Genomic DNA, 13,677 nt, shown 5'->3' on the forward strand with positions numbered 1-13,677 from the left:
TTTTCCAAGATCCTTGAAAAGCTTTTTACAAAAAGACTTGACAGTTTCATGGAAACACATCAGCCTTTGGACGACAGTCAATATGGATTCAGAAAAGATAGATTAACATCTATGGCACTAATGGAATTAAGTGAGGAAATAGCAAACTGCATGGACAATAAAAAACAAGCAGTGGGAATATTTATAGACTTACAAAAAGCATTTGACATCATAGATCACAATATTTTACTGATAAAACTGGAACGGTATGGCATCAGAGGGGTGGGATTAAATTGGGTGAGAGATTATTTAAGCAACAGACAACAATTTGTTGAAATTGGTGAACATAAATCAGAATACATGAACATAACTTGTAGAGTACCTCAGGGGTCCGTGTTGGGTCCAAAGCTGTTCATAATATACATCAACGACATTTGCAGAGTATCAAATAAAAATGTATTTTATTTGCAGATGACACTAATATTTTTTGTTCCGGTGACAATTTGAAAGAGCTAATGGAAGTGATAACAGCAGAAATGATTAAAGTAAAACATTGGTTTCACACAAACAAATTATCATTAAATATAAGCAAAACAAAGATTATGTTATTTGGAAAACATAAAACAAATCCACAGGTGCAATTAATACTAGATAACATAAACATAGAAAGAGTATATGAAATGAAGTTCCTTGGTGTGGTTTTAGACCACAAAATCAGCTGGAAACCACATATCACTCATGTAAAACCAAAACTAGCTAAAACGCAATATTGGGAAAAGCCAGATACATTCTGGACTACAACTCATTGTATACTCTATATAACACACTAATATTGCCATATCTGATTTACTGTGTGGAGATTTGGGGAAACACGTACAAAACACAACCTACAGCCGTTATGCACATTACAAAAAAGGGCTATAAGAGTTATCAATAATGTTGGATATCTTGAGAACACTAATGTATTATTTTTGAAGTCACATATTGAAGTTCATTGATCTGGTTAAATTTAAAACGGCACAAATCATGTACAAAGCAAGACATAATCTACTTCCTAGGAAATTAAAAACATTGTTCGTAGACAGAGAGGGTGGGTATAATTTGAGAGGAAAAAAAGCTACATTTTAAACAACTCAAGGTCAGAACAACTCTGAGAAGTATGAGTATAACAATCTGTGGGGTAATTTTATGGAATGGTTTGGAGCAGGAGTTCAAAGAAAATCTAAAGTGCAGCTTTTTATATTTGCAATGTAAATATATACTTAACATTGCAAATATCTGCATGATAGAACAGCAGCATGATTGCAAAATTGGCCAAATGTACTCACAATCATCATCATCAGAGCCCTCCTGCCATGGAAGGTAACTAAATATAAATTTAGGAAACTTCTAGTGACAATCTAGAGGCTTTCTAAATAAAAAATATGTGTAAAACATCTGGATTGCAAACCTTTTCAACTTTGCAATGTTGATTAAAACTCCTTACTTAGTCATCGTCCAAACTGCTAGACAGCAACATTTTTGCAAACCTTGTTCAATAAAGTGACACAACGTACTTTTACACGAGGAAAAGAGGTCCCACAACTAAGAAGACCAATCTAAACCACCTACGTGACCAGTTGTCTGTAACTTTATGTCTTTCAGAAGATAAATTCAAGGTTTATGTTCTTTGAAATCCTTTTGCCTCTGCACAGGCCCGTTACTGTTATCACTAACAATTAGTAAATGGGTTCCAACCCAAATGACTTGTCAAGCATTTACAATTGTTAACTTCATGAAAAACATTTATAAATATGCAATTCACACCGAGCAGCTGCAAAGAAACACTAATCTATACTTTACTTTGCAGATGTTGCATCTACAACAGCAGCATGATTGCAAATGGAGTACGTTTAGCCACAATTACTCTCAATCATAGTAATCAGAGCCCTCTTGCTATGGGAGATAATTCATTTGTAAATTCAGAAAACTTCTAGGGACAAACTCCTGTAAATTGGAAATTAGTAGACATCTGGAACATTTTCAACGTTGCGTTTTTGATTGAAATTCCTTATTTAGTCGTTTTTGCCACCTGGTTCAATAAGATGATACAAAGTACATACATTCAAAGGCAAATAAGTCTGAAAACTAAAATAAACCAATGCACACCGCTTAGGTGATCAGATTTTTGTAACTTATATGTTTTCAAGAAGATTTTCAAGGTTGTCCTTTGAAATCCTTTTGGCACTGCACAGGCACTTCACCAATATCACTAATTATCTGTAGATGCGTAACTATGATGTTCTAATATTGCTACTTGTATTACCTTCCCTCCCTATTACCTTTTTAAGTACAAGTTTGTGTAAAAACTTTTTTTTTGAAGACAGAAATTCCAATAGAAATACACTATTATTCATTAAAGTACTCTCAGTATTCACTGAAAAAGTTGCACACTAACATTTTGTTGGACCACCTTTAGCTTTGAGTATGCAGTCGCCTTGGCATCATTTCAAAAAGCTGCTGCAATGTCACAAAATGTATTTCTGTCCAGAGTTCCATTCATTTTCCGCCAAGATCATGTAATGATGATGGGCAAGTTGCACCGCTGCGAAAATTCTTTTCCAGCACATCCCAAAGATTCTCAATGGGGCTGAGGTCTGGTCTCTGTGGGGGCCAGTCCATGTGTGGAAAGGAAGTCTCCTGCTCCCTGAACCCCTCATTCACAATGTGAGCCGCATGAATCCTGGCACTGTCATCTTGGAATTTGCCTGTGCCGTGAGGGAAGAAGAACTCCATTGATGGAAAGTCCTGGTCAGGTAGTTAGCTGACCTCATTGTTTCGGAACATATCGTTGCTGAACCTAGACCTGACCAACTGCAGCAACCCCAGATCATAACCCTGCCCCCACAGGCTTGTACGGTAGACACTAGGCATGATGGGAACATCACTTCATCTGCATATCTTCCTAGACCAGGGGTCGGCAACCCCTGGCACGCGGCACCGTAACCAGTGGCACACTAGGAATAAGTGGAATAAGTGTGCAAAAATATTTTAAATTGTATTTTCGGATCCTGAACGAGACCGCCGCCAGAGCGCGTCCCCCCGTTACCTGCAGAAGGAAGCCATGCACGCAACGCAGCCCCGCTCTCTTTATCTCCAGGTGACTTTCTGCCGCTTTCCTCCGTGGTGCAGTGCTGATCGTTTCACCACGGAGGAAAGCACTTCACTAATTGCAGTACCCATAAGGAGCAGTACAAATGCCGCAGTTTTTGCGTGGCTGTGTATTTAGTTGAAAGCCCAGTGGCGATCTGCTCATCTATCATCGAAATAATATCCTACAAAGGGGCGGACTGGCCATCTGTGTGTTGAACTTTCCTGTCGGCTCCCAGACCGTAGTCGAGGAGGGCAGAAGCAACAAGCTTCAGGTTCAATAACCCACTTTAGAGAGAGGCGAGCTCTTCTTGGGAGGCCGTTGCATTTATTTAGCTGTTCTTCTGTTTCACAAAATACATCACAGACCTCTGTTTTTCTGCTTCCTCGTTTCACTTCCAGAAACATACACACGTTCTCTCCATAGGTTCTCTCACTGTCGCTCTCCCATCCACAAACACACATGCACAAGCCACACCCCTCTCTCTCTCTCTCTTAAAGGGACAGCGATCTCATCTCACTCTGCATGACCCTAATATCATAGCATGTGTGCTCTGGAGAATCACAGAACGGACGATCGTCCTTATTATTATGCCGTTTAAACCAATTATTTAAATGTGTTTGTTAAATTCGGCATCATGTGAGTTGCGCTGACAGGTCCACACACTGCTTCCCCGCAGCGAGGCTCCCCTGCCCTCCTGCTGATAGTTGACGAGCGTCAAGCTCCTCAACCCCCCCGCCCCCCCCCCCCCCCCCCGTTGATAATTCTCGATCGTTGGCACGCTGATAACAATTATTTTTTTAAATGGCACTTCATATCAAAAAGGTTGCCGACCCCTGCCCTAGACTATCTTCTTAGCCCATCACTCTGGAACAGGGTATATCTGGATTCTTTGATTTGAGAAGTTGTTTTCTTTGCTTGATTGGCCAATAATTTGACCTTCCTGGAACTGATTAACATCCTTTCCACGACCCCAGGATGTGCTCAGTGGTTAGTGCACTGATATTCCGATCACAGGGGCACTGGTTCGAATCCCGCTGCAGTCAAAACATTCCGCTGTGTCCTTGGACAAGACACTTCACGCCAAATTGTTCCTGTGGGGATTGCCCACAGTATTGAATGTATGTAAGTCACTTTGGATAAAAGCGTCTAACAAGTGACATGTAATGTAATGTAAACACCGCATCAATAGGGTTAAATAACTTGCCAGCTGCAACATTTTAATCACTGCAGAAGTTATCAAATGAAAGGCTCTCACAGATTGGCTTAGTTAAATCCAGTTGGTGACTTTTTTTTTGGATAGGCAGTAAGATAATTTGTTTATTAAAAAATACCATGTAGAACTTCCATAACTATAACATCATTGAATTCTCCCAGTCGACAGCCTCATTGAGTTCTATCAAAAGACAATTATCAGTACAAAACAAAGAGCTTCAACTCACACATTGGAATATGCCACAAAATGTCATGTGCAGATGAAGACATTTAGGGTTAATTGGTATACATGAAGCCTTTCACTTCCTTTTCTCCTCATATTCACATATTTTTCTCTTGTTTCCTCTCCTCCTGCTTATCTGTTGTATTTGATGATTGTACCAAACGTCATCTCTTTCTTAGTTGTATGTCCAAGATAACGTTACTCATATTAAAATGGGTTATTTGCTTATGGATTCAATAGTCTCGATGGACATTTTTCTCAAAAGAACATTCCCAACCTCGTAGATGTGTAACTCGCATCTCCTCGATACTGAATCCCTCGTTTATTTCAAGCTCTCCATTTATCTTCCCGTGTCATTACATCTTCTGATCAGATCTGACACTACACATTGTACTTGATGTTCTTTTCAGTGAGTCACATGATCTGTCCTTGAAGTGGGCATGAAGACATTCAAAGTACTGTAAATGCAGGCGTGCCAACCCACACACTGGGTGAGTTTTTCTGACCAGCGGAGTGGATGATTACCCATGAGAGGTCAGTGTTGCAGTCCTCATGCTTGACTAGGCTGTGGCATTATTACTACAAAACACTATGACATACAGTGGGGTCACAGATCTAACACTGGGATCACAGCTGGCTGAGCAGATTGGAACTGTACCGTCGTCCTACGCAGCCAAAAACAGATGCAATATTTTCCTTATAACAATGGATCAAATGACTATGTGTAATGTCAAATGAGTGCCTAATAGTTGCAAACCAAAAGAGAATTATCACTTAGCTCTGCAGTTTCCTTTAGCTTTAAAGACCGTTTTAGCTTCTTTCAGCCCATTGTTTTGGTTTTTCAGTCCATTGTTAGTTTTGTTCATTCGTACAATTTAGGGATCAGGTTTATCAGGGGTGTTTTATTGTATTTTTTCATTAGCATTTTAAGAAATTATTCGCAAAGCATACTTAACAAAATAAAAACATATAGATACATACATTAACTACATAATAGTTGACAAATCCGAAATGAAATAATAATAATAATACAAATAAAAGAATGGATACAATATTAATACTCAGGAATACATTCATTGTCAATTCTTCTCATGTTCCTTATAAATCTTCATTATAGTGGTTTTTTTCCCCATCTTTCCTCAAAGATATGCATTTGCTATCTAATTCTCATAGTTGTTTTCTCCATTCCATAGATTCCATTTACTAGGTTATTCCATTGTGAGTTTATCAGGGGGGTGTTTTAAAGGAAAGCGTTCTTATAAACCCACTGTACGCCTTTATTCTGTGTGTAGCAGGCACAATGTATTAGGGAGAATTATTCAGATTGCCCAAAAGGAAAAACTAACTAACTAACTAACAAAAACAGAAAGAAAACAGCAAAAATGAAACTTTTGTGTGCTGGTTTACCGAAAGAGGGGGGTTTGAGATGCATTTTTTGCCAGATGTTCAAAATTCTTCCTTCATTCCAAGAGGCATTTATAAGTATGTACTCCTTCCATGTTGTAACTACATCAGGAAGCAGATTTAAGACATTTCCGTTTTAGCTTCTTCCAGCAAAATGTTGGTTTTATTCATTCTCACAATTCACCTTGTTGCCAGGTGTATCAGGCATATGTTTTAATAGGAAATTGTTCTTATAAACCCACTGTATGCCCAAAAGGAAGAAAACAAACCTAGAGTTCTCAGGAGTTGGAGGAAATAAAAACTGACAGACAACTGCGAATATTTGACTTGTGTTAGAAAGATTGACATAAAACACATTTTGCCAGATATTTCAAATTTAGAAATGTCTCCTTCTTTCCGAGAGGAAATAAAGAATATTGCTGTTTTAGCATCTCTAAGCTCATTGTTTTAGTTTTTCAGCCCATAGTTTGCTTTCCAACTTCGTTCCAGGGGTAGCATGGGTGCTGTTTTAGGGCAAATTGTTCAGATAAACCCCTGTATGCCCAAAAGGAAAAACTAATATTAACCATCTAAAGACCAAGATTTGTCAGCTGTTGTAGCAGAAAACAGCAAACATTCAACTTTCATCCATCAGATTGGCCGAAACAGGGAGGGGGGTTGAGACACAGATGTTCAACATGTATGAATGATTCCTTCTGTTCTAAATGCAGTTATACAAACTTAACCATTCCATAGTCTCAGCTGGAAGCAGTTTATATAAATTGCCATTTTAGCTTCTTTCTACTCATTATCATTTAGTTTTCCAGACCTCAATTTGTTTTGGTTCACTCTACACATTCAATTCCAAGTGTAGCAGGCAGATATTTTGAGGGAGACTCTTCTCATAAACCCATTGTATGCCTAAAAGGAAACACTTTTTTGCCATCAAAGACCAAGAGTTGTCAGGAGATGGAGGAAACGAAAACAGACAGACAAGAGCAAGTATTGATTTTTTTTCCAATTGACAGAAAACCACAAACCATTTTTAAGGAGATGGTTTGAGACACATTCCTGGCAGATGTTCAGAATGTATACATTCTTCCTTTTCTAAGAGAGATACTTCTTATGAATGCACTCGATGCCCAAAAGAAAAAACACATATTGATGATTTAAAGACCACGGGTGTTGGAGAAAACAAAAATAGACAGACAAGAGCGAATATTGACTTTCAGATTGGCCGAAAAACCACAAACAGTCTCAGCAGGATGTTTCTTGACAGATGTTCAAAATGTATACGTTCTTTTTTCCAAGAGGCAGTAATAAATATTTGCTCCTACCTTAGTGTAACTACAGAAGAATTCTGCTTGTGGAAAGTGCAGTTTTAGCTTATTTTCAGCTAGTTTTCCATCCTACAGTCTCGTTCACTCACACATCTCTTAACCTTGTCTCCAGGTGTAACAGGGAAATGTTTGAAGGGAAATTGTTTATGGAAAAAGCCGCTCATTCTGATTTTTTTGCATTGTTCGCTGTATTACAAGAGCAGCTAAAGTACTGTAGCACCAAATCTACTGGAATTAGCCAATGTGTCTTTAATTAAGTGGTTATCAAACTTTTTCTGTCATTCCCCACACATCTTTTTTTTTAAATGTTGAAGTTAAATGCATCAATCTGGTGCACTTTGAGCACAACATGAATTTATGGATACAGCTCTCAACACTCATATGAAAGAGAGCTGTATACTTTTCAATAATCCAAACATCTTTAGAATATGATCACAGCCAATGACAAATCATTTCAACTTGTTTATTCTTATCTTATGTTACCTAGTTAGCATTCTTTATTTTTATGTATGCATATTTTATGCTGTTTTTTTTTTTTACTGTCCTATAGTACACATTGGAATAATTCCTTACTTTATTTTTTACAACTAGGTTAAATAGATAAAGGTGTGCTCTCTAGCTCTCTAGCTCTCTCTCTGTCCCGTTCGCTCAAAGAGGCTGTGTGCTACTGATGACGGCTTGCGCTAAAAAGATAAAATAAACAAAGGCCTATTTGTAAAGTGGGGGGACACAACGGGATTTTGAAAAGTGTCACGGTTAAACTCCTTATGAAATGGTGAGATGCCGCTCCACATGAGTAGCATGAAGCTGCAGCGTCGGAAACTGCAGTTTCAGGACCGCAGTCCTGGGACCGCAGTCCTGGGACCGCAGTCCTGGCACCCTAGTTTTTCGTGACACTGCCACCTAGCGAGTAGGAGACATGAATATGAACGACAATGCACTAAGTGTGAGTAATGTGAAGTGCTTTTAAAGTTGTATTTGTTTAACATTAATAACAATTCCGGTGTCTTGAAATGAAGTGTGAGTAGCTAACGTTAACTATGATAGTCTTAAGGCAGGGGTCGGCAACCCGCGGCTCCCGAGCCGCATGCAGCTCTTTAAGCCCACTACTCTGGCTCCCTTGAGCTAAAATAAAAATATTTGTAGGACTATGTATATGCTGTTGCACGGTTGAAAATGTTTCGTATCTTGTATTTTGAGGTGATACCGTGACACATACAACAACAAAAAAAACGGTTTTAATTAGGTCGACTAAAATATGCGTTGCATCCTGCTACGGTCCCGCACCAGCGCCTTTCCTTGCAGGCGAATAACCTGACCCCCGGCTCGATAAGAGAACTATGGATAAATCAAAGAAAAGAAAAGTATCGGAGGAACACAGAGGGTTTCATTCTGCGTAGAGTTATATGCTTTCAAGTAAACGGGGGTGCTGCAGCTGGAGCTGTCTTCTGGTGGCTGTGGGAACAACAAACCCCACCTCACCCCAGTGAAGAATCCTCAGTGTCCTCTACACTTTCAGAGGAAGGGTCAGAGGAACTCAAAGACATGCTGGACTCCAGAGGTCATTCCGTGTCCGTGTTAAGGAAATTGTTACCGTCTTCTAAATAAATAAAAATGGATTCTGCACTGAAATGCTTCTCGGTCAAACTGCATGTTTATCTTTGGCAGCCAGGTGCATAAACACACTGTACAGTTGTTTTAGTTTTTGAGTAATCAAGCACCTCAAAGACACATTTGATTTGATTGTTTCGAACGTGTAATATACTAATGAAATGAAACAAGAGAATTATAATATATTATAGAAACGTAAGCAGTATCAAATTGATAAACTAAATATGATTGACTTACAAATTATATATAAACAAATGATCTACCTAATTACACATCCGAAAAGGCGTGGGAAGGAGTTTACAAGTATTTAATCCCACCCCTTCTCCCAAAAACTAAATTAACATTTTTGTTTTCTTTTATACAATATACATTTACAATTATAAATAGATGATATCATTATTACTACAAATGTACATTTTAATTTACGTTGTATGTCAAATTTGATAAGACAAATATAAAAGACTATCTTTTTACATATGACATACAAAATACATTTGTTGTTAAAAAGCAAAAACATAACAACAAATTGTTGTTAATAATAATAATTTAATTTCTGTAAGAAAAAACACATTTTCATGCATTTTTAGATCGTTAATAACAAGCATTACAATGTCTAAAGAGACTCGCTGTGTAAATTGTGTACTTTCAAATTCAAGTGCACTCGAGCTGGTTTCTCCATTCTTACCTACCCTACCTTTAAATGGTTTGTGAAGTAAAATAGCTATTAACTTCATTTGAATTACCTATTCCTATTCATTAATGATGGTTACTATAAATTGAGTTATTTAACTCAATTTAATATTATAAAAGTGTTGTTCTCATGTATTGATAATGGGATTTTTCCATTGCATTTAGGAATATTGCAGAAAATAAGCTTTAGTTTAGCAATACAGTTTGTGATTTTTGTGAGTAAATTAAATTGCCAGAATTAAAAAGATGACTTTTGGCTAAAAACAAACTATAATGGTCATATAACTTCATGTCACCACCTCTAAGCAGCACATCTTTGCGGGGTATTTACTTATTTATTTATGTTACAACAGACAAACTTGAAAATCCCCTTGAACTTGTGACCTTATTTCAGGCATCCTAATAAAAACACATGCTAAAAATAGTTGATTTTGATAGAATGAAGTAGTAAAAATACAAACCCAGTTACGGATTTTAAGACCCATTCCTGCAACATTCTATTCCCTGTCTGTATAGATACTGAGGATAATTTCTTCCACTGTCTGCATCCAACATCAGAATTGTACTTACTAGTTTCAACTTTCAAGATCATTACACATTATAAATGCAGGATGCATACTTTGGGGAAATACTAAATACCTACAAAGGGAAAAATAAATGAGTCAGGTTAGTTTATATCTATTACTCTCTGTCATCGGTTTCCTCCAACATACATTGTCTCCTCCCCCTAGCTTTCCTTCCGTCTCCCCCTCTCAATCACTCCATGTGTTGCTGTCGTCTCTGAAATGAGGACAGATACTGTAGGGTGTGGGGGGGGGGTGCACCAGTGAGCTCCATAGAAAATGTATCAGCACTCTAACGTTGGCCAACCAAACTTAAGTTACCAAGCCATCTGCATTGGTATTTCTGCATCGTAGCACTTGTGAAAAATATTTTCATATATTCATTCACATCTGTGCATCAGTGTGTATCGCCTTGGACAAATGTACGTTTGCAAATGTGTGTGTGGATATGTGTGTGTGTCCTCCACTCCTCTCTAATGAACAGAGAACGCTGTGTGTCCCCTTGAAGTTTAAAAACAGAGGCAAGTCAGTGCATTACAGTCACTAAATTAGTTACATGAAATCTCATTAGCTCCTGCAGAAGCACAAGTGGGACTTATTAAATGTATTCATTGTCCTTCAGCCATTCTGCCACCAGCTTAGTGTGTCGGAATTACAACTGCACCATAGCATTATTATAAAATTCCTCTCATATGCTTGGATCATTAGTGTTTTTAGTCCGAAAGTTGGTAACAATAAAGTGTAGTTTTGCAGAGCGTCGCTGGGTTTTTCCTCCTCTGCACAATTTTCCTGCTCCTGCTCCTCTGCACAACCCTAACCCTTACCCAAAACATCCATTCCCATATCTGAACACCTCAACTTAATGCACAACTGTCATCCAGATGTCACAACCTGAAGTCTGCTTCACAAAGATAGACTATGGAATATATCAAACTAAGAACAGACTGCAGATAGATGTCTTGAGTACTTTAAGTAGGGCTGATCTGCAATGAACTCTCTTATGACAGGCACATCATAGTTTATCCAGACTCCTCACTGATATTTCTAACAGGTTACTGAACTCTCTGAAAACTCTTTCCCTTCTTGTTAATTGCTAATTAACGTTCAGAAACCACAAATTATAAGTAATCTTTTTGTTTTGTTTGCTGCCAAGTCCCATAGTAACCATCAGTGATTTTTACCCCGTGTTTTCAAATACATGTTACTATTTTAAACTAAAACCCATACATCTTTAACTTCATGACTTTTCCTAAAATTGGTTAATTTATCATCTAGTACATTTGGGGTGTGGGATTAAAATGAAAACATATATGATGATGTATACCTAGTACCGCAAAGGGGGTAACTCTTACTCCTCACTGCAACAAAGGAATAATAATATGCTAAACTTTGGCACCACATCTGTTTGCCTATATTCAGGTGTCTTTTGATACGGCGGTCATATCATGATCTAGAGCTAGCTAGATTTGATCCATACGAACATAAACATGAGTGAGGGAGAATTGAACAGGAGAGAGATCAAACAAGTTAAACAAGCTTTAGTGTCGGTCAATCATTACTGGATCTGGCAAGCTGCATGAATCTAGCGCCACTGTTAAGGCGATAGTTCTGTAGTTGTTTAGTCCTGTGGTCCTTGTTTATTGGGGACCCAGATGATGGTTGGGTTCTTGAAGCAGGGTGGTAGAGACCGTGGATCAGCACAGTGCTTAAGGTTGGAGGGAGAAGCTGGTCTAGCTGCAGTTCACCAAACTGTTGACAACGTTTGGTAAAATCCTCTCAGTGCTTTGCTAAACCAGTGCTTTGACTCTTTTTTACTGATTTCTGTCCAAACCCCTAACTGCTTCCCTCTTTTCCAGGCTAAGCGGTCTTGAGTTTTGCTGTGAAACCTTGGTTTAACCTTTTTAGGTCAGTTATCTCAGGTCAGTCTCATATAAGTGTTGTTCATTTCATCTTATTCAGCCAAATTGCCATCCAAAAGGAGAAGAACACAGATAGAATCCTTGTTTGTGAATGTAGCTCTATGTTCTTGCTGCTTCACTCCCTCAGCAGTCTGCTATTAGAGCAATGAGTCGTCGGTTCAAGACAGAGGGACACACACAAACTCACACTTTACAATCCTTTTGATAAAAATACACAAAAATAGTATCTTTTGTCTTCCTTATTTGGTGTGTGACTTCATGCTTTCTTTGACGGATGACAGTGCAGAGAAGCATAACAAATGGGGGAGAGAGGAGGGACAATTGACGTGGATCCTGGGAGAAATGGCAGGATTGCCTATGGTTCTTGTCCAACTGCCACAACAGCCATTGTGATATTAATGTTTCCTATTTGGATGATCCGATTAAACTCACATTGTATTCTATAAATTGCCACAGTTTTCAATTATGAGTTCCCTTTAACACTTACTGTATGGCGCATGCCTAACATTAACATGGTCGTTTCGGGACTCTAGCAAACATATAATCAAAAACTCGAATGTATCGTAGACCACAACCACATTCATCCATCGTTATGACGCTTCACTTTGAATTGACTTGTGTTGAAAGTTGCTATATAAATAAACTTGCCTTGCCCTCAGATTATGGTTAATACTTCCCACCGGAGCATGTGCATCACATTTGGTGTTTTCCTGTCCACTTTGGGCTACATGTTTGTGGTATTTTTGGTGCCCTCTTTGGGTCAGGGGAAAATGCTTTGGTAGGCCTATTCCCCAACACAGGCTGAATATATCCACCAGAAAGTATGATGGTTGCAGTGGCGCCCCAAGACAGCGGTGCTGAGATCTAATGCTGAAATTATGAAGCAGATTTTGTCGGCGCGCTATGCATGGGGCCCCCTACAGGGGGTTTCCCGACATGGCATTGCAGTAAATTAAAGGGGGTTTCAGGTTGTAGTTGCTGTGGACCTTTTTAATCGACCTTCTTTGGGGGCCCCCTTCTGGTCCGGGGCCCCAAGCAGTTGTCTGCCTTGCCTGTCAGGCAAATGGTGCCCCTGGATTGTTGGATACATTTTTTATCCAGTTAAGTTCCAAGCCTGTTTTTCAGGTCTCAGGCTCGAAAATGACATTCCCAGAACAAATGACTATAGGCACTTTCACACCAAGTTATTTGCCGCACTTAGTTAATCAGAACTAAAGAGTTATAATGAACTAAAGACCAGAACGCGTTCAAACCGGAATAAGTCCCTGAGGGAAGATTAGGCAAATTAAGCCGCTGACGTCACTTCTTCTTCTTCTTCTGCTTTGGGTTTACTGGCAGGCTGCAAACAACTTCACGAACCACCCGAAGTCCCCGGCCGGAGGTCCCCGGAGTTGGGGACTGGCTTCTGAAGCCTTCCGAGTAAATCGCCAGAATCTCCACCGCTCCCATGTTTTATTTTGTGTTGCCATAAGTTTGTCTCTTTCCGTTTGTGCACTGGGCTAATGCTAATGCGATGAAAATAAAATGGCGGCTTCACAAAACTTTTTGGGAGTTTTACGGGGCGTGGTTTTCAATCTGCCCAGCCAATCAGACATAGGAACCTTTTTCTCCCATGAAACTACCT

This window comes from Notothenia rossii (assembly GCF_949606895.1).
Source record: "Notothenia rossii genome assembly, chromosome: 8".
NCBI classification, from domain to species: Eukaryota; Metazoa; Chordata; class Actinopteri; order Perciformes; family Nototheniidae; genus Notothenia; species Notothenia rossii.